Below are 19,973 nucleotides of genomic sequence, written 5' to 3'. Positions count from 1 at the left end.
TAATATGTTAACTAGATCATTATACATATTTTAAAGTAAGAATTGTTTTCTTAACATGTCTCCTTATCAGGAGCCACAATTCTAAATTTATACCAATCTTAGCACATTGATCAGTTAAAAAACGCCCCTATTATTGAATTATGAAAGAGGATAAAAAAGCATCGAGCGATTTATTCACTTTCATCAAAGCTAAATTATGTTGAAAACTGCATATTTACCCTAGCCTATACAAGCATCAAGGGTGGGCTGGAACTTTCAAAGCACAATAGCCACTAGGCCTATTAGTCAATAACCAGTATGAAAAAGCCTAGACTGTTTAATGAGGAATCTAAGAATAATAGGCCTAATTTAGGAATGTAATCTAGTACCAAAATCGATCTTTCTTGTTTAATTTCATTAGCCTACCTTATGTTACGTAAATTTGAAATTTCTTGGGGACGTTTTTTTCAATTAACATTGTAGATTACCATCTATTAAAAAAATAAAGTAAAATCCTAGATGGCTGCAACTTAAATCCAAGGTTATCCTATTTATTAAAAGTTATACTGGGCAGCAGCAACAGAAATAGAAATATTTGACAAATAAAAAATAGCCTAGTTTGTATGACCCATTGGTGGAACCTGTCAAACCCCAAACAACAACAATAAAAAATGAAATAGATTAGCACGAATCTAATTGTAAGTCTTCTGCTCCCTATGTTCATTGCATTGCAGCTGGATTTCAGGGAAGTTTTTGAAAACCAGGTAAGCTTATTTTCTGCTACAAATAGCCTAGGCTATTGCCAGGCCTTAGTAAATAATTCCAGAATTTTTTCATTTAGCATGTGCTATTTGGCTAGTCCTGTGTTCAATAAGATTATTGTAATTGATTTTAGTATTAATGCATATTTAGGGCTATTAAGAAGGAAACAGGGGTAAATATATACCAAATCATATTATTGAGTAACAACTAAAGTGAATATACCATTCGATGCCTTTTTTTATGCTGATTACGAATATAATAATCATTTCTTTTGGAAATGAATTTTAGCTCCCCCCCTATATATGCCAATTCAGGGTATATATTTCTACATTAGGGGGGTGGGGGTAAAGTTTAAACTTGGTAAAATTCTACTTTAGTTACGTTTGGCTATCTTGGAAAGGGGTTGGGTTAGGAAAATGAAACTTTCAGGGATGGATCTACATGCTAAGGTATGTCCCAGGAAGGTACTTTGAAGTAAATACCTCCACTCCTTCCCCCCTCTATATAATGGTAAATTACTGCACATTACTTGTTGTTTTAGCTCATATTTTATCCTATATTACTGTCATAATTATAAATCACTGCTTACCTTACACAACTTCAGCTTTTAAACTTGTTCATTAAAATATAGGCTATTCCAAAATCCTATTTTCATTTAACAATCCATTTATCTTATTTACTATATAGCTGACATTGCTTATCGAACCCGTTTGTGATGTCACAACTTTGCTTATCATAACCCCTTTAACAGTAGCATGCAGGTGCCATGGGGTAGAAGGCAACTCTGTGTTGATAAGCCATTTAAACTTTATTAATTAGGGAAAGGATTTGACAAGAGATAGACCAGTAAAAAAATCCAAATTGTTTTTAGAGGACAAATTATGTTATGAGAAGATGTTTTTATTTTTATAGGTCCATGCACTCATGAAGGGAAGAGGTTTTTAAAATCCCTCTTCCCCCCAAACTTGAAAATTTCTAAAATTCTACTTAAGAAGCTTTTTAAATATTTCTAAAGCACTATTAGATAGAGTACTACAAATATCAGAATCGAATTCAGTAGACAAATTATATTAGGAGAAGATGTTTTTGAAATACCATTTCCCCCCAAACTCAAAATTTTCCTTTAGAAGTTTTTTTAAATATTTCTAAAGCGGTAATACAAAGAGAGCTACAAACATCAGAATCAACTTTAGAGGACAAATTATGTTATGGGAAGATGTTCTTGAAATCCCATTTCCCCCCAAACTCAAAATTCTGCTTTAGAAGCTTTTTTAAATATTTCTAAATCACTAAGACATAGAGCACTACAAACATCAGAATTGACTTTAGAGGACAATTTATGTCATTGGAAGATGTTTTTGAAATCCCCCTATGCCCCATACTCAAAATTTTCCAAAATTCTACTTTAGAAGTTTTTTTAAATATTTCTAAAGTGCTAAGACATAGAGTGCTACAAACATCAGAATCAACTTTAGACAACAAATTATGTCATTGCAAAAAGTTTTTGAAATCCCCCTTCCCCCAATACTCAAAATTTTACTTTAGAAGCTTTTTTAAATATTTCTAAAGTGCTAAGACGTAGAGCACTACAAACATCAGAATCAACTTTATAGGACAAATCATGGGTAAAATTCTACTTTAGCTACTTTTGACTATCTTAGAAAGGGGTTAGGTTAAGAAAATGAAACTTTCAGGGATGAGTCTACAGGATAAAGTATGTCCCAGGAAGGTATTTTGAAGTACTGACCTCCACTCCTTCTCCCTCTAGAGGGTCCTGACCTTTGATGACCTTTAAAAATCTGTGAGTTATAGAAGTGAAACCTTGCAAAATAGATCTTCTGATTAAATGAAGCATAACAAAATTGTTTTCAGCTGCACAACTTTGCTCAATCTCAATTTATAATGTTTTAAAGATATGCAAATAATTTTCCTAAATTTTGGATTTGAAACATTGATATGGCTTAAAATTTTGCTCAAATAACTGAAATTGCATTTTCAGAGGTAAAGCCAGAGAGAAAGAAACTTATAGCTGAAAATTAAGGTAAAATGTTGTTTTGCTAAAATTTTAGTGGGTATAGACCTGTCATGTAGGCAAATTTCAGGACCCTCCAGGAGGAGTAGGAGTAGTGTGAGGCGCTCCATAATACCTTTTCAGGAAATTCTTTGACATATGCACCCACCACTGAAAGTTTCATTTTCCTAACCTAAACTCATTCCAAGATAGCCAAAAGTAGCTAAAGTAGAATTTTACCAAATCATGTTATGGGAAGATGTTCTTGAAATCCCCCTTCCCCCAAACTCAAAATTTTCCAAAATTCTACTTCACAAGCTTTTTAAATATTTCTAAAGCACTAGTAGATAGAGCGCTACAAATATCAGAATCAACTTCAGAGGACAAATTATATTTGGGGAAGATGTTTTTGAAATCCCCCTTCCCCCCAAACTCAAATTTTACTTTAGAAGCTTTTTTAAATATTTGTAAAGCACTAAGACATAGAGCGCTACAAACATCAGAATCGACTTTAGAGTACAATTTATGTTATGGGAAGATGTTTTTTATGTCATGGTAAGATATTTTTGAAATACCCATTACCCATTGAAATTTTGACAAAGCAACATTTTACCTTAATTTTCAGTTATCAGTTTCTTTTTCTCTGGCTTTAGTTCTGAAAATGCAATTTCAGTTATTTGAGCAGAATTTTGATATCAATGTTTTATTTCCAAAATTTAGGAAATGTATTTGCATATATTTAAAACCGTATAAGGTGGGATTGAGCAAAGTTGAAGCTGAAAACAATTTTGTTGTACTTCATTTAAACAGAAGATCTATTTTGCAAGGTTCCATTGCTATAACTCACAGATTTTTAAAGGCCATTCAAAGTTTTGGAATCCCCCTTACCATTCATCCCATTCCCCCTTCATACTCTAAAATCTGGTTGATAATTTGAAATTTGAAGGCTTATTTTCCATGGGGGTATTTTTTTGGGTGGGAGGGGGATTTTCTGTGAGGGTATTTCCCATGGGGGAGGGTATTTTCTGCAGGGAGGTATTTTCCAGTGGGTATTTGCCAAGAACCACAAATTTGATGGTATGAGTTTTATTAAAATCTTTGACTTTTATGGGTTGTTTCCCCCTTTTACAAAACTCAGACAAATTTTTTAGACAGGCAAATTATCAACCAGATTTTAGAGTATGATTCTGTTGCAACAAAATGGTCAGCTTAGGTTAATAAGCAGGGGCACCGCAAGCAGTTTGCTGACCACCGCCTTCCCCCTCCCCATGCTATCAAATTCCCTTGCAGCTAACCTTTCTACCCTTGAAAGAAAAATTTTATATAAGTTCAAGCATTTTCTACATATTTTAAATCGAAGACGTTAAAAAGAAAAGCAAAATTTTTCAACATTATAGGATTAAGCTATTTGAATATGTTTTTGTGGTTACCCAACTCAAAATGTTAAGGGGTTTCCAAAAAAAGTAATCAACACAAATATAGATTATTCAGTACTTGTGCATTATAAATAACCCACCACTATAGACTGTAGAAGGAAACCAGACAAACAAGTATTTGTTAGACAAATGGATTGCAAAGCGTGATTTCTTATTGTGTTTACAATATTTAAACTGTTGTTTTTTGGGTTTAGGGAGGGAAAAAGGTACCTAGGTTAGGTTAAATATTTAATATATGCTATGATTTACCCCCCCACCCCCTAATGTTGCAAATATATAGCCCAAATTTGTTTCTAAACTATTATATTTTCATCCTATTTTATATCATTAGCAGTAACCAAACTTAAATTCTTTCGTGTATAGTGGTGGGTTATTTATATTGCACAAGTACCAATTATTCTATAGTTAAATATTTACTTCCGCCCCCTCTCTCCCCCTCCCTATTTACATTTCAATAACATCTTGTAACTTCAAGAATGAAGATTACTACACTAAACTATTTGGACAAAAACATTTGAATTGCTTTCAGAACAAATGGGGTTAGATATTGTAAATTGCCAAATTTTCTGTTACAATGTTTTAAAAAATAATTAGTAAATAATACCCATAAAAAAAAATTAGTTGGGGTTATAAAGCTCCAATATATGTTTCATGAAATTCTGCATTCTCGAGGAGATTGAATATTTTTTTTTGAAATAGTGCTCTGCCAGATATCCTTCCATATGTTCTTCTCTTCTGCTATATTTGGGTATATTGTCTTGAACTTCATGCCAGTGTCTTTTGATGTTTTGTGTGTGAGTACCTGTTGCAGGGTCAACAAAATTTATGCTGTGGTTGATGCATAAATGCTGATAGCCCTGGCTAGCCAGGCAATCATAGGCCCTCCAACAGTCACTGATAATTGTTGTCCCTGGCAGGATTTGGTTTTGGATAATTCCCAACAACATGGCACTACTTCTATTCGGCACATAAACCATGAATGAATTACCAGTTCCTCGCTCTATTCCACCAAATACCCAAGCACCCACGACAATCCAACCACAATTATATTTACGCTTCCCAAATTTGGCTTCATCTATCTCAACCATGACTCCTTCTCCTCCCAAAGGAGCAGAGTTTGAATGACATATGTACATACAAACCTCTCTGCAGTACTGGCTCCAATCCACAAACGTTTTTTTTATAACAAGTAATATTGTTGATCATGAAATCATCCTTGGAGGCAGTATTTGAAGCCAAATCATCAAAAAACAGAAATTTTCTAGCAGAGAAAGGTGTGAGCCAGCCATCCATGTTTTGTCATAGATCGATTTTGAAAAATTACACTTTACCTGAGAATATTTGCGGCCACCTGAGATAGGTATAAGCATAGACTTCTGGCAACAGAACAAATTTCTGTATTTTATGCAAATCTGGCCACAGTTAACACAATTCCTGCTTCTCAATAACATGCCATGGTTATAATACAACTCTAAGACTGCCTCAACAGTAAAAAATTGAATAGTACCACCATAGAAAATTTATTTCACAAAAATTGCAAGACATATTTCAATAATTGTCATTTACAAACTGAAGCTATAACTCGTAATATCAGTTGCAGCTTTAATAATTGTTTCATTGTTAAACAGCAGGGAATAGTTGAACAAAGATAACAGTGAATTGGGTTATAAATATATTGGAAAGATAAGTCAATTTAGTATGCGTTTTTCCTGCATCTGAAATAGTTGCTTCTTAATAGATGGAAATTTCCTAGAGTTTAGCCTACATGGTTGACACAGCAATTCGGCTTGTTTAATCCCAGGTTAGATAAATTTAAATTTACCTGAAACCGTGATGCTTCTGAGGTAGCACTTATTTTTGTTCAAAAAAAAAACTTAAATGAAAACTTAAATTTAATTTATACAAGGATGTTTTTTTTTGTTTTTTTTTATTTAAAACAATTTCCAGATACCTCGCTATTATTCAGTAATATTTTAGTGGCCCAATGACCTATAATTAATTATTTTCTGACTTCAAACTGTCCAAATCCTTTACCCCCCGGGGAAAATACACCCCCCCCCCCCATGGAAAAGAAGGCTAGAATTTTACAACATTTTGAGTTTGGGGTGAAGGGGGATTTCAAAAACATCTTCCCATAACATAATTTGGCCTCTAAAGTCAATTCTGATGTTTGTAGCATGCTATCTATTAGTGCTTTAGAAATATTTAAACAGCTTCTAGAGTAGAATTTGGGAAAATTTTGATTTTGCAACAAAGGGGGATTTCAAAAACATCTTCCCATGACATAAATTGTCCTCTAAAGTCAATTCTGATGTTTGTAGCACCCTATGTCTTAGCCCTTTTCAAATATTTAAAAAGGCTTCTAAAGTAAAATTTTGGAAAATTTTGAGTTTGGGGCAAAAGGGGATTTCAAAAACATCTTCCCATGACATAGATTGTCCTCTAAAGTCGATTCTGATATTTGTAGCTCTCTATGTCTTAGCGCTTTACAAATATTTAAAAAAAGTTCTAAAGTAAAATTTTGAGTTTGGGGAGCAAGGGGGATTTCAAGAACATCTTCCCATAACATAACTTGTCTTCTAAATTCAATTCTGATGTTTTTTGCCCTCTATCAATTAGTTATTTAGAAGTGTTTAACCAGCTCCTAAGGTAGAATTTAGGAAAATTTTTAGTTTGGGGGGAAGGGGGATTTTCAAAAGATCTTGTCGTGACATAACAGATCTTCTAAATTCGACTCTGAGGTTTTTAGCACTCTATCTCTAAATGCTTTGCAAATATTTTAAAAGCTTTTAAAGTAGAATTTTTGAAATTTTGAGTTTGGGGGGACTTCAAAAACATCTTCCCATGACATAACTTGTCCTCTAAAGTCGATTCTGATGTTTGTAGCGCTCTATGTCTTAGTGCTTTAGAAATTTTTAAAAAGCTTCTAAAGTAGAATTTTGGAAAAATTTGAGTTTGGGGCAAAGGGGGATTTCAAAAACATCTTCCAATTACATAAATTGTCCTCCAAAGTCAATTCTAATGTTTGTAGTGCTCTCTGTCTTAATACTTTACATATATTTAAAAAAGCTTCTAAAGTATAATTTTGGAAAATTTTAGACTTTGGGGCAAAGGGAGATTTCAAAAACATCTTCCCATGACATAACTTGTCCTCTAAAGTCGATTCTGATGTTTGTAGCGCTCTATGTCATGGCACTTTAGAAATATTTAAAAAAGCTTGTGAAGTAGAATCTTGGAAAATTTTGAGTTTGGGGGAAGGGGAATTTCAAAAACATCTTCCCATTGCACACTTTGTTCTTTAAAGGCGATTCTAATGTTTGTAATGCTCTTATGCCTTAGAGCTTTATAAATATTTAAAAAAGCTTCTAGAGTAAAACTTTGGGTTTGGGGGGAAGGGGGATTTCAAAAACATCTTCCCATGACATAACTTGTCCTCTAAAGTCAATTCTGATGTTTGTAGTGCTCTATGTCTTAGTGCTTTAGAAATATTTAAAAAAGCTTCTAAAGTAGAATTTTGGAAAATTTTGAGTTTGGTGCAAAGGGTGATTTCAAAAACATCTTCCCATGACATAAATTTTCCTCTAAATTTGATTCTGATGTTTGTAGCGCTCTATGTCTTAGCGCTTTACAAATATTTTAGAAAGCTTCTAAAGTAGAATTTTTGAAAATTTTGAGTTCGGGGTAAAGAGGGATTTCAAACACATCCTCCAATGCCATAAATTGTACTCTAAAGTTGATTCTGATGTTTTTAGCATTCCATATCTTTGTGCTTTACATATGTTTAAAAAAGCGTCTGATCTGAAATTTTATAAAACTTTGAGTTTGGGGGAAGGGGGATTTCAAGAACATCTTCCCATAATATAATTTGTCCTCTAAAGTTGATTCTTATGTTTGTAGCGCTCTATGTCTTAGCGCTTTAGAAAAATTTAAAATAGCTTCTAAAGTAAAATTTTGAGTTTTGGGGGAAGGGGGATTTCAAAAACATCTTCCCGTAATATAGGTTGCCCTCTAAAGTCGATTCTGATGTTTTTAGCGCTCTATCTATTAGTGCTTTAGAAATATTCAAAAAGCTTCTAAAGTAGGATTTTAGACATTTTTGAGTTTTGGGGAGGGGGGGGGGGATTTCAAAAACATCTTCCCATGACATAACTTGTCTTCTAAAGTCAATTCTGATGTTTGTAGCCCTCTATCAATTAGTGCTTTAGAAATATTTAAAAAGCTTCTAAAGTAGAATTTCAGAAAACTTTGAGTTTGGGGGAAGGGGGATTTTAAAAACCTCTTCCCTTCATGAGTGCATGGACCTATAAAAATAAAAACATCTTCTCAGAACATAATTTGTCCTCTAAAAACAATTTGGATTTTTTTACTGGTCTATCTCTTGTCAAATTCATTCCCTAATTAATAAAGTTTAAATGGCTTATCAACACAGAGTTGCATTCTTCCCCATGGCACCTGCATGCTACTGTTAAAGGGGTTATGATAAGCAAAGTTGTGAACATCACAAACGGGTTCAATAAGCAATGTCAGCTATATAGTAAATAAGTTAAATGGATCATTAAATGAAATTAGGATTTTGGAATATATTTTAATGAACAAGGTTAAAAGCTGAAGTTGTGTGAGGTAAGCAGTGATTTATAATTATGATAGTAATATAGGATGAAATGTGAGTTAAACAACTAGTAATGTGCGGAAATTTACCATTATATAGAGGGGGAAGGAGTGGTGGTAGGTAGGCTACTTCAAAGTACCTTCCCAGGACATACCTTAGCATGTAGATCCATCCCTGAAAGTTTCATTTTCCTAACCCAACCCCATTCCAAGATAGCCAAAAGTAACTAAAGTAGAATTTTACCTTAAACTTACCTCCCATTTACATCAGAAATAAAATTTGCCCCCCCCCCCCTAATGTAGAAATATATACCCTGAATTGGCATATATAGGGGGGGGGGCTAAAATTCATTTCTGATAGAAATGATTATTATATTTGTAATCAGCATAAAAAAAGCCATTGAATGATATATTCACTTTAGTTGTTACTCAATAATATGATTTGGTATATATTTATCAAAACATGTTAAGAAACTGGTTCTAGCTTCAGGAGGTTATCACTGCCTTATCTTACTGGCAATTTCAATTTAAGATAGCCTAATGTATACTTATTTCAATCTAAGCCATGACTACTACAACAACAAGCCATGGAAGACACAGTGGGACAAACAAGCAGAAAAATTCTACTTTAGCTACTTTTGGTTATCTTGGAAAGGGGTTAGATTAGGAAAATGAAACTTTCAGGGATATGTATATAGGCTAAAGTATGGGTACATTTTTGTTATTCATATTATTGGCTTAGGAATAAAGGAAACATGCCACGCAATGCCTGTTTTTATGCTCTTTCCAAATATAATAATCTTTTTTGTCAGAAATGAATTTTGGTAAATTTTTACCAAATCATATTATTGACTTACAAATAAAATAAACATACCACTTGATGTCTTTTTTTATGCTCTTTCAAACATAATAATCATTTTTGTTAGAAATGAATTTTACCCCCACCCTTATTTGTACCAATTCAGGGTATATATTTGCACATTATGGGGGATGGGGGTAAATTTTATATCTGATGTAAATGAGAGGTAGGTTTAAACTTTACCCCTACACCCCCCCCCCCTAATGTGCAAATATATACCCTGAATTGGTATATATGGGGATCGGGGCTAAAATTCATTTCTGACAAAAATGATTATTATATTTGGAAAGAGCATAAAAAAGCATCAAGTGTTATATCCACTTCATTTGTAAGTCAATAATATGATTTGGTAAAAATTTATCTGTACTTGCACATTAGGGGGTTGGGGGTAAATTTTATTTCTGGTGTAGATGAGAGGTAAGTTTAAACTTTTTCCCCACCCCCCTAATGTGCAAATATATACCCTGAATTGGTATATATAGGAGTGGGGGTGATATTCTTTTCCTACAAAAATGATTATTATATTTGGAAAGAGCATAAAAAAAGGCATTGAGTAGTATGTTTACTTTATCTGTAAGTCAATAATATGAATAACAAAAAAATTACCAAAGTATGTCCTGGGAAGGTATTTTGAAGTATCTACCTCCACTCCTTCTCCCTCTAGAGGGTCCTCACCTTTGATGACCTTTAAAAACCTGAGTATTATAAAAGTGAAATGTTGCAAAATAGATCTTCTGCTTAAATGAAGCACAACAAAATTGTTTTCAGCTTCACAACTTTGCTCAATCCAAATTTATAAAGTTTTAAAGATATGCAAATACATTTCCTAAATTTTGGAAATAATTGATATGACTTAAAATTTTACTCAAATGACAAATTGCATTTTTCAGAACTAAAGCCAGAGAAAAAAAAACTGATAACTGAAAATTAATGTAGAATGTTATTTTGTCAAAATTTCAATAGATATAGACCTGTCATGTTGGCAAATTTCAGGATCCTCTAGAGGGAGAAGGAGTGAAGGTAGATACTTCAAAATACCTTCCTGGGCATATTTTAGCCTGTAGACACACCCCTGAAAGTTTCATTTTCCTAACCTACCCCTTTCCAAGATAGCCAAAAGTAGCTAAAGTAGAATTTTACTCGAACAAGCAGCATAAACCAGAGTCTATAGGCTTTTTATTGATATGGCAAACAGAATAAAAAAAAAACATCCCATTCTAGGCTGATGACTCTAAGCTGTTTGGACCTAGTAATGAACAAAGCTGACAGTGTGACCTTCTTAAAATCTGAGCATAGGCACAAGATTTTAGTTCCAGTTCCAAAATTGTGTATATAGGGTTTAATGAACTACCAATTAGTCCTTTCACCCCTTTGACTCTCCAAAAAGTATCATCAGCTATTCAGAAATCCATTGTCCTGCTCTGTAACCTAGTCTTCTTATCAGTTAAAAGCCAATAATCCAAATTAAAATTCTTAATTCTATTGATGAGCTGCAGGGAGTGCAGGTACTAGAGTTACCTATCCCCAGCAGTTTAAGACCTATAGGCTGGCTAGTACCAATGCAGCTCTTCACACTCACTCCCACTCACTTCTTCACTCTCCAAAACAAAGGATGCCTAACCCCCTTTTTTTAGTGACTTCATTGTGCATTAATAATCACTAATCAATTTGTCTCTTCTTTAAGATATCAATAGATGCCTTAAAAATCTTTCTATCCATGGCCCTAGGAAGGTTAGAATTCAGGATTGCAGTGTAGATATTTGGAATATTAGCCATATAGCAGAGGCATTTAAGGGAAAAAGTCTCCATACCCAGTGGCTGACAATCAAATAAGACATGCTGGATAGTTTCATTGGTTGAGAATTTTGCAATGACAAATAGTTTCAAGGTTGTTTGCAATGATGCAGTAGGTTTAAGACTTTTACAGTGAGAGAAGGAGGCAATACCCAAACCCTTGTTTGAAGCGATTTTTGTTTGTTTCAAGCTTAATGTGCATATTCAATTTAAGTTTCAAACGTTTTAAGATTTATTTATTCATTTACATTAATATATATTATATGTGTGTTTGCATTGATTTTTTATTTAATTTCTGTTTGTTTTGAGTTTCATTTATGCTTCAATAGTAAAATATACTTAGTTTGTTTTAAGCTTGATTTGCATATTCAATTTAAGCATTACTTGCTATTGCCCTTTAATCTGATTTGACTCTTTAAAAGTGAACTAGAACTGTCCATTTTCAATTAAATGAACCCTCTCTGAAGTTTATACAAGCATCCTTTCTAGAAGAACCACATATGCCCCCAGGACATAACTTACAATGCCTGTCCCTGGGCCCTGGGGGATTGTGTTGACCCTGGAATTTTGATATCTGATGTTTGAACTGTTTTTAGCAAAACGATTTCCTCAAAATTTTTATTGGATAGGTTTGGGGAAGAAAAGTGGTTGAGGGGTTAGTTGCCCTATAATCTCTTTTGACTCTTAGAAACTGAGCTAGAACTTTTAATTTCCAATCAAATGAGCCCTCTCTGAAGATTATACAAGCATCCCTTTCATATGAACCATATACAGCCCTAGGACATAACTTACAATGCCTGCCCCCCAGGTCTTGGGGGGTTGTGTTGACACCAGAGTTTTGTTATCTGACCTTTTAACTATTTAAAAAATGGGTATCTTAAAATTTGCATCAGATGGGTTTGGGGGAAAAGGGCTTGGGGGGGGGGCTAGGGACCCTCCAATCTCTTTTGCCTCTTAAAAATTGAACTAGAACTTTCAATTGCCATTCAAATGAGTCCCCTCTGAAGTCTATGCAAGCATCCCTTCCATAAGAACTATATATGCCCCTAGGGATAACTTCCAATGCCTGCTCCTGGACCCTTGGGGGTTGTGTCAACACTGTAGTTTTTTTTTTTGTCTGACCTTTGAACTATTTATAACAAAATGGCTATCTCAAAATTTTTAGTGGTTGTATGTGGGGGAAAAGAGGTTTGGGGGGGATAGTTACCCTCTGATCTCTTTTGACTTTTGAATCTGGCCTTTGAACTATTTAAAAAAATGGCTATCTCAAAATTTTTATCGGATGGGCTTGTTGAAAAAGGGTTTGGGGTGGGGGGAGGGCTAGGGACCCTCCAATCTCTTTTTACTCTTAAAAATTGAACTAGAACCACAGTTTATATAATTATCCAGTATGATCATTCCCTATCTCACCCATTATAAAAACCCGGACCGGGGTGCGAGTGCTCCAGAGAATGTAGAAACATAGGCGGCATCAGATCTTTTCACGGGTAGACAAGTCAGACGCAAAACAATCAGAAACAAGTGGAAACCCACTATTACGAATAGAACGTAGAAACATAAGCGGCATCAGATCTTTTCACGGGTAGACAAGTCAGACGCGAAACAATCGGAAACAAGTAGAAACCAGCTATAACGAATAATGCACTTTGTAATCATTTCTCATTGATAGACGCAAACACACTGATCCATAACTGCACGAAGAAGTAGGAAGAGCTTTTTGTTCGCACCGAAAACGAAGACCAGAAATGATCTGCGATAAGCTTACTGGATAATTATATAAACTGTGACTAGAACTTTCAATTTTTAGTCAAATGAGTCCTCTCTGAAGTTATTACAAGCATCTCTTCCATAACAGCTATATATGCTCCCTCCAGGCATAACTTACAATGCTTACCATGGGCCCTGAAGGAATGTGTTACCTGTGTTACCATGGACCTTGACCCCAGAGTTTTCGTTATATGATCTTTAAACCATATTAAAAAAATGGCTCTCTCAAAGTTCTTATTGGATGCGTTTCAGGAAAATAAGGTGTGGAGAGGGGGTGAACAAGAACTTTCAATTTCCAATCAAATGAGCCTTCCCCAAAGTTTATACAAGCATCCCTTCCATAAGAACCACATATGCTCCAGAGCATTACTTGCTCCAATGCCTGCTTCTGGGGGGGGGGGTTGCATTGACACTGGACTTTTCTTATCTGACCTTTGAACTATTTTCAACAAAAAGGCTTAAGAAGGGGGGGGGGCTAGTTGCCCTCAAATCTCTTTTGACTCTTAAAAAGTGAACTCAAACTTTCAATTTCCAATCAAATGAGCCCTCTTTGAAGTTTATACAAGCATCCCTTCCATAGTGCCCTCCAAAGGCCCTGGGCAGTTGTGTCAATAATGGAGTTTTGTTTTATGACTTTTGAACTATTTTAAACAAAATGCCTATCTCAAAACTGTTATCAGATGCATTGGGGGAAAAGGGGGCGTGGGGGGGGGGAAGTGCCCTCCAATCTCTTTTGACTCTCAAAGACTGAACTAGAACTTTAAATTTCCATTCAAATGAGCCCTCTCTGAAGTTTTATGTGCATCCCTTCCATAAGAACCATATACTCCCCCAGGGCATAACTGACAATGCCTGCCCTTGGACCCTGGGGGGTTGTGTTGACCCCAGAGTTTTTGTTACATGATCTTTGAACTGTTGTTAAAAAAATGTCTGTCTCAAAGTTCTTATTGGATGGGTTTGAGGAAAAAGTGATATGGAGGGGGGGGGTAGTTGCCCTCCAATATCTTTTGACTCTTTAAAAGTGAACTAGAACTTTCAATTTCCAATCAAATGAGCCCTCTATGTAGTTCATCCAAGCATGCCTTCCATAAGAACCATATATTCCCCCAGGACATAACCTACAATGCCTGCCCTGGGGGTTCTGTTGACACCAAAGTTTTTCTTATCCAACCTTTGAACTATTTTTAACAATGGCTATCTCAAAATTTTTATTAGATGGGTTTGAAAAAAAAATTGGTGGGGGGATAGTTTCCCTCAGATCTCATCTGACTCTTAAAAAGGTAACTCAAACTTTCAATTTCCAATCAAATGAGTCCTCTCTGAAGTTTATACAAGCATTCCTCTCATAAGAACCATATATGCCCCTCAGGGCATAACTTACAATGCCTGCCCACCAGGCCCTAGGGGGTTGTGTTGACACCTTAATTTTTGTTTATCTGACTTTTGAACTATTTTTAACAAAAAGGCTATCTCAAAATTTTTATCAGATGCCTTTGGGGGAAAAGGGGCATAAAGGGGGGGGGGGCTAGTTGCCCTTTAATCTCTTTTGACTCTAAAAAGCTGAACTAGAACTTTCAATTTCCAATCAAATGAGCCCTGTTTGAAGTTTTTACAAGCATCCCTTCCATAAGAACCATATATTCCCCCAGGGCATAACTTACAACGCCTGCCCTGGGGCCCTGGGGGTTGTGTTTACCCTGGATTTTTTGTTATTTGATATTTAAACTATTTTTAAAAATGACTATCTCAAAGTTCTTATTGGATGTGTTTGAGGAAAAAAGGGTGTAGAAGGGGGGGGGGGCATGTTGCCCTCTGTCCTCTTTTGGCTCTTAACAAGTGAACTAGAACTTTCAATTTACAATCGAATAAGCCCTCTTTGAAGTTTATGCAAGTATTCCTATCATAAGAGCCATATATGCCCCCAGGGCAAAACTTACGATGCCTACCCCCTGGTCGTTGGGGAAATTTCTTGTAGTTGAAATTTCTGGAAATTATGTATTTAAGGATGACAAACCCCCCGGAGCAGTAGCGTATCCAGGGGGGTGGAGTGCCCCCCCCCCCCCGAAATTTCTTTTTTTAAGTGCCAATATAGTAAGTTCCGAAATATTCACGCTTTTAAGTTGTTTGCAACACCCGTTCTTTTTTTCATTTCTTGTTAAATGGCTATCCATTTCTCCAGCAAGTGTGTGTTGTCTATATCCATTCTTCAGCTTCTACAAACATATTCGTTCTTTTTCGTGAGGATGATAAAAATGATATAATCTGCTGTACAGTAGCAAAGATTGACCTAACAAGTCCTACCCTACTAGTTTTACATAAAGCCAAATTTAAGCTGTGCCATGCACAGTGGGTGTAGATCACATGCGGATATTTTTTCCTAATTTCTGCCAGTGCACCAGAATAGCAGCCTGACATGTTGCTGGCCCCATCAAAACCAACCCCCACAAATTTTTTTCTCCATTTTTAAGCCAAACGCAATGCATTGGCCGATGATTTGTTCTGCTACTGCAGAGCCGGTGAGATTTCCACAAACAGAAAACCCGAGAAACCACTCTTCAAGTAAAGCACGAGTTTCATATTAGTATCTGACTACATGAACTAACTAGAACTAATTAGGATTGTCAGCATGTATATCAATAACTGTACAACGAACCTGAAGAATCCTTTGATGCTATATGCTGATGACTGCAAGCTCCTAGGACTGGCCCAGAATGACCTAAATCTGTCAACTATGCAAGAAGATCTGGACAGACTATCTAGATGGTCATCAGATTGGTGTCTACAGTTCAATGCCTTAAAATGTAAAGTTCTACATCTTGGACACACTAATCCAAAACTCGCATATCACATAGGAGACGCCCAGCTTGAGGCAGTCAGTGAGGAGAAGAACCTGGGGGTTATTGTTGACAATGAGCTGAAGTTTCACTTCCACACACGAGCTCAAGTTGCAAAAGCAAACCAAGCCCTTGGCCTCAAAAAGCAAACATTTACCACCAGGAAGTCGGGAGTGATTACGAAACTGCACAAAGCTATGTTCCGTCCTCACCTGGAATTTGGCATGACCCTAGCCTCTCCGTACTATAAGATGAATGTGAAAGTATTTGAGAGTGTCCAAAGAAGAGCAACTAAGCTTATCTCTGCATTCCAAGACAAATTTTACAAGGAACGTCTCACCTTACTCAAACTCCCTACCTTAGTATACCGCAGGAAAAGAGGACACGTTATAGAAACTCGTAAGTTTCTAGAATATGACCTATTAAGTCATGTCTTTTCCTCGTCCTTCTCAACTACCACAAGAGGACACACCAAGTAGCTGCAGGCCCCCCGTTGCATCAAGCAAGAGCGCCAACAGTTCTTCTCAATCCGTTCCGTCCCACTCTGGAACAGCCTAACCAAAGCCACCGTCCAATCTAAAACTCTAGATACCTTCAAGAAAGGAGTTGATCAAGACTGGGCCAACGCTGAATGGAGGCTGAACTGGGATGTCAAATCATAACCTTGAAACACCACCAGCGAGATTTCTACAGGAGGCTCAACACCACCTTATCTCGCTGGACATGCGATTTAAGGTAATTTTCTTTCTTTCCTCTCACGTGACCTTTCCGTTTCAATACTTAGCTTACACTGGAATTATAGCAGCGTTTGAAACTTTGAACGAACTATCGCCTCTTAGTCCGATTCCTTATCGCAATTCATTCATTGCAGAGAAGCTAGTGCTTATAGGTGCGGGGGTTAAATAGTGAGAAAAATTCCTTGACATCTTGTTTGATTACAGAAGGCGATTGTACTTTTGATGATAAAATAATGACATAAGCTTGCTGGAGAAATGGATAGCCATTTAACAAGAAATGAAAAAAAGAACGGGTGTTGCAAACAACTTAAAAGCGTGAATATTTCGGAACTTACTATATTGGCACTTAAAAAAAGAAATTTCGGGGGGGGGGCACTCCGCCCCCCCCCGGGATACGCTACTGCTCCGGGGGGTTTGTCATCCTTAAATACATAATTTCCAGAAATTTCAACTACGTTGAACAAAATGGCAATCTCTAAACTTTGATTGAAAGTGTCTGGGGAAATGGTGGCATGAGAGGGGAATTAATTATTCTCCACTCACTTTTGACTATCAAAAAGGGCATTAGCCCTTTCAATTTCCAATCAAGTGAGCCCTTTTTGAAGTTTCTACAACAACACTTTCAATAAAAACCTTATATGCCCCCAGGGCATAACTTACAACCCTTGCACTGAGGGCTCTCAGGGGGTTGTCATCCTAAAAGACCTAATTTCTAGAACTTTCAACGACGTTGAACAAAATGAATATTTCAAAATTTTGATTGGATGTGTTTGGGGAAATGGTGGGCGTGAGAGGGGAGTTAGTTGCCCTTCCAATCACTTTCGACTATTAAAAAGGGCACTAGCCCTTTCAATTTCCAATTGAATGAGCCCTTATTGAAGTTTCTATAACATTGCTTTCTATAAAAACCTTATATGCCCCCAGGGCATAACTTACATTCCTTGCCCTTAGGTTGTGTGTGTGTGGGGGGGGGTTGTCATCCTCAAAGACCTATTTTCCAGAACTTTCAACTATGTTGAACAAAATGGATATCTCAAAATTTTGATTGGATGGGTTTGGGGAAAAGGTGGGCGTGAGAGGGGGGTTAGTTCGGCTACAATCCCTTTTGACTATTAAAAAAGGCACTAGTCCTTTGAATTTCCAATTGAATGAACGTTTTTTGAAGTTTCTACGACAACGCTTTCTATTAAAACCTTATATGCCCCCAGGGCATAACTTACAACCCTTGCCCTGAGGGCTGTGGGGGGAGTGTCAAAAACATAATTTCTATCTGGAAATCAACTATGCTGAACAAAATGGCTATCTCAAAAATGTTGATTGGATGTGTTTTGGGAAAGGGTGGGCGCGGAAGGGTTGTTAGTTGCCTTCCAATCAGTTTTGACTATTAAAAAGGGCACAAGCCACTCCAATTTTCAATTGAATGAGCCCTTTTCGAAGTTTCTACAACAACTTCTTTGATACGAAGTGCCCTGGTCTAAAGGAAAAAAATAATAATAAATAATACATTGTGCCAACATTGTTCTTATATGCTCCCAGGGCATAACTTAAAACCCTTACCCTAAGGGTTGTGTCCTCTTCAAAAACATAATTTCTATTTGGAAATACTACGCTGAACAAAATGGCTATCTCAAAATTTTGATTGTATGTGTTTGGGGAAATGGTGAGCGTGGAAGGGGTTTTAGTTGCCTTCCAATCACTTTGGCACTAGCCACTCCAATTTCCAATTGAATGAGCCGTTCTCAAAGTTTCTATGACAACTCCTTTGATACGAAGTGCCCTGGTATGGAAAAAAAAAAATAAATAATACATTGTGCCAACATCATTCTTTACTTAGGCAGCGCGATTGCACTGCCTATGAAAGACACAAAAGTGTAGGAAAATTTGCAGAGACATGCCACCAAAGTAATATCAGGTATGCTGGAACTTTCCTACCCTGCAAGACTAGCAAAGCTGAAACTCCCAACACTTGTATACAGGAATAAATAGAGGTGATGCCATTTTAAGTCATAATTTAATGAGGGCTAATATTCTCCCAGCATTATTTCCCACTGTTGGTCCTAACTCAAGAATTAGAGGTCATCACCTGAAACTTCTTAAGCAGTCTACCCTATCCAGAGTCTGCACTTAATTCTTTTCCTCAAGAGTTATCAACTGTTGAAGTAAACTCTCTGAAGAAACTATTACTGCTGAATCTTTGGACATCTTCAAACAAAGGCTGCAAGCTGAGTGGTCCTCCAGGGAGTTGAAACTCAACTGGGAAGCTATTGATCATCCAACTGCACCTGGTCACTAAAGAACTTTAGAAACAACCCAAATCATCAACTCTGGGACTCTACAAGGAGAAATCCTTAGATTGCTCCAAGCTCTAACTTAAGGTAATAGGGTTCTCTGGTGTCTAAATACGTTATATACACATTTTTAAATACATTGATATACTGTATATAAAATGAAAATATAAATTATTATATCAGTTTCCATCCCCTTCCCCAAAACTTATTCTATATTTATCTGGAGGCTTAATGAGAGTTAGGATATTCAGTATTGAAATGCACTCTTTGAAGCATCTGCCCCCTCCTTACCCCATGTGCAAAATGACCCACCACCACCATCCATTCATAATAGCTGATGTGCACTTACAAATTTCTGTATATGATTTTATGAAATAGGATACAAATCAGTTTACTAAAACAAAGCTTTAAAATAAATTTCAGTAGCATTTTTCCTCCATAAGAATGGAGATATCACCCCACAGCACAATTATTTAGGCTTAGCTTAAATTTTAAGATATAAGAGATAAATTCTAACTCTCCATTTTGTTAAAAATAGTTCAAAGATCATATAACAAAAACTCTGGTGACAACACAAGCCCCCAGGGCCAGGGGGTAGGCATCGTAAGTTATGCCCTGGGGGAATATATGGCTCTTATGATAGGAATACTTGTATAAACTTCAGAGAGGGCTCATTTGATTGCAAATTGAAAGTTCTAGTTCGCTTTTTAAGAGTCAAAAGAGATTGGAGGGCAACCAGCCCCTCACACGCCCTTTTTTCCCCAATACATCTGATAAAAATTCTGAGATTGCCATTTTGTTAAAAACAGTCCAAACATCATATAACAGAAACTTCAGTGTTGACGCAACCCCCAATCGCCAGGGAGTAGGCATCGTAAGTTATGCCCTGGGGGCATAT

At 36.2% G+C, this 19,973-nt stretch overlaps 2 protein-coding genes across 2 annotated transcripts in view; one reads left to right on the top strand and one right to left on the bottom strand.

Annotated features, from left to right (window-relative positions):
- wal (electron transfer flavoprotein subunit alpha wal) overlaps nucleotides 1-446 on the bottom strand; it is a 32,732-nt gene extending 32,286 nt beyond the window's left edge. The window contains exon 1 of the mRNA XM_089100967.1: nucleotides 406-446. The gene's annotated coding sequence lies outside the window, so the exon portion shown is untranslated. The remainder of the gene's footprint in view (nucleotides 1-405) is intronic.
- Nucleotides 447-565: 119 nt separating this feature from the next.
- LOC148943412 (repulsive guidance molecule A-like) overlaps nucleotides 566-19,973 on the top strand; it is a 41,942-nt gene continuing 22,534 nt past the window's right edge. The window contains exon 1 of the mRNA XM_089101446.1: nucleotides 566-743. The gene's annotated coding sequence lies outside the window, so the exon portion shown is untranslated. The remainder of the gene's footprint in view (nucleotides 744-19,973) is intronic.

This window comes from Artemia sp. Qi Xiang Cuo, chromosome 15 (assembly GCF_049724085.1).
Source record: "Artemia sp. Qi Xiang Cuo chromosome 15, ASM4972408v1, whole genome shotgun sequence".
Taxonomy (NCBI): domain Eukaryota; kingdom Metazoa; phylum Arthropoda; class Branchiopoda; order Anostraca; family Artemiidae; genus Artemia; species Artemia sp. Qi Xiang Cuo.
The sequence above is the reverse complement of the archived record's forward strand: the minus strand, read 5'-3'. Positions and strand labels throughout refer to the sequence as shown.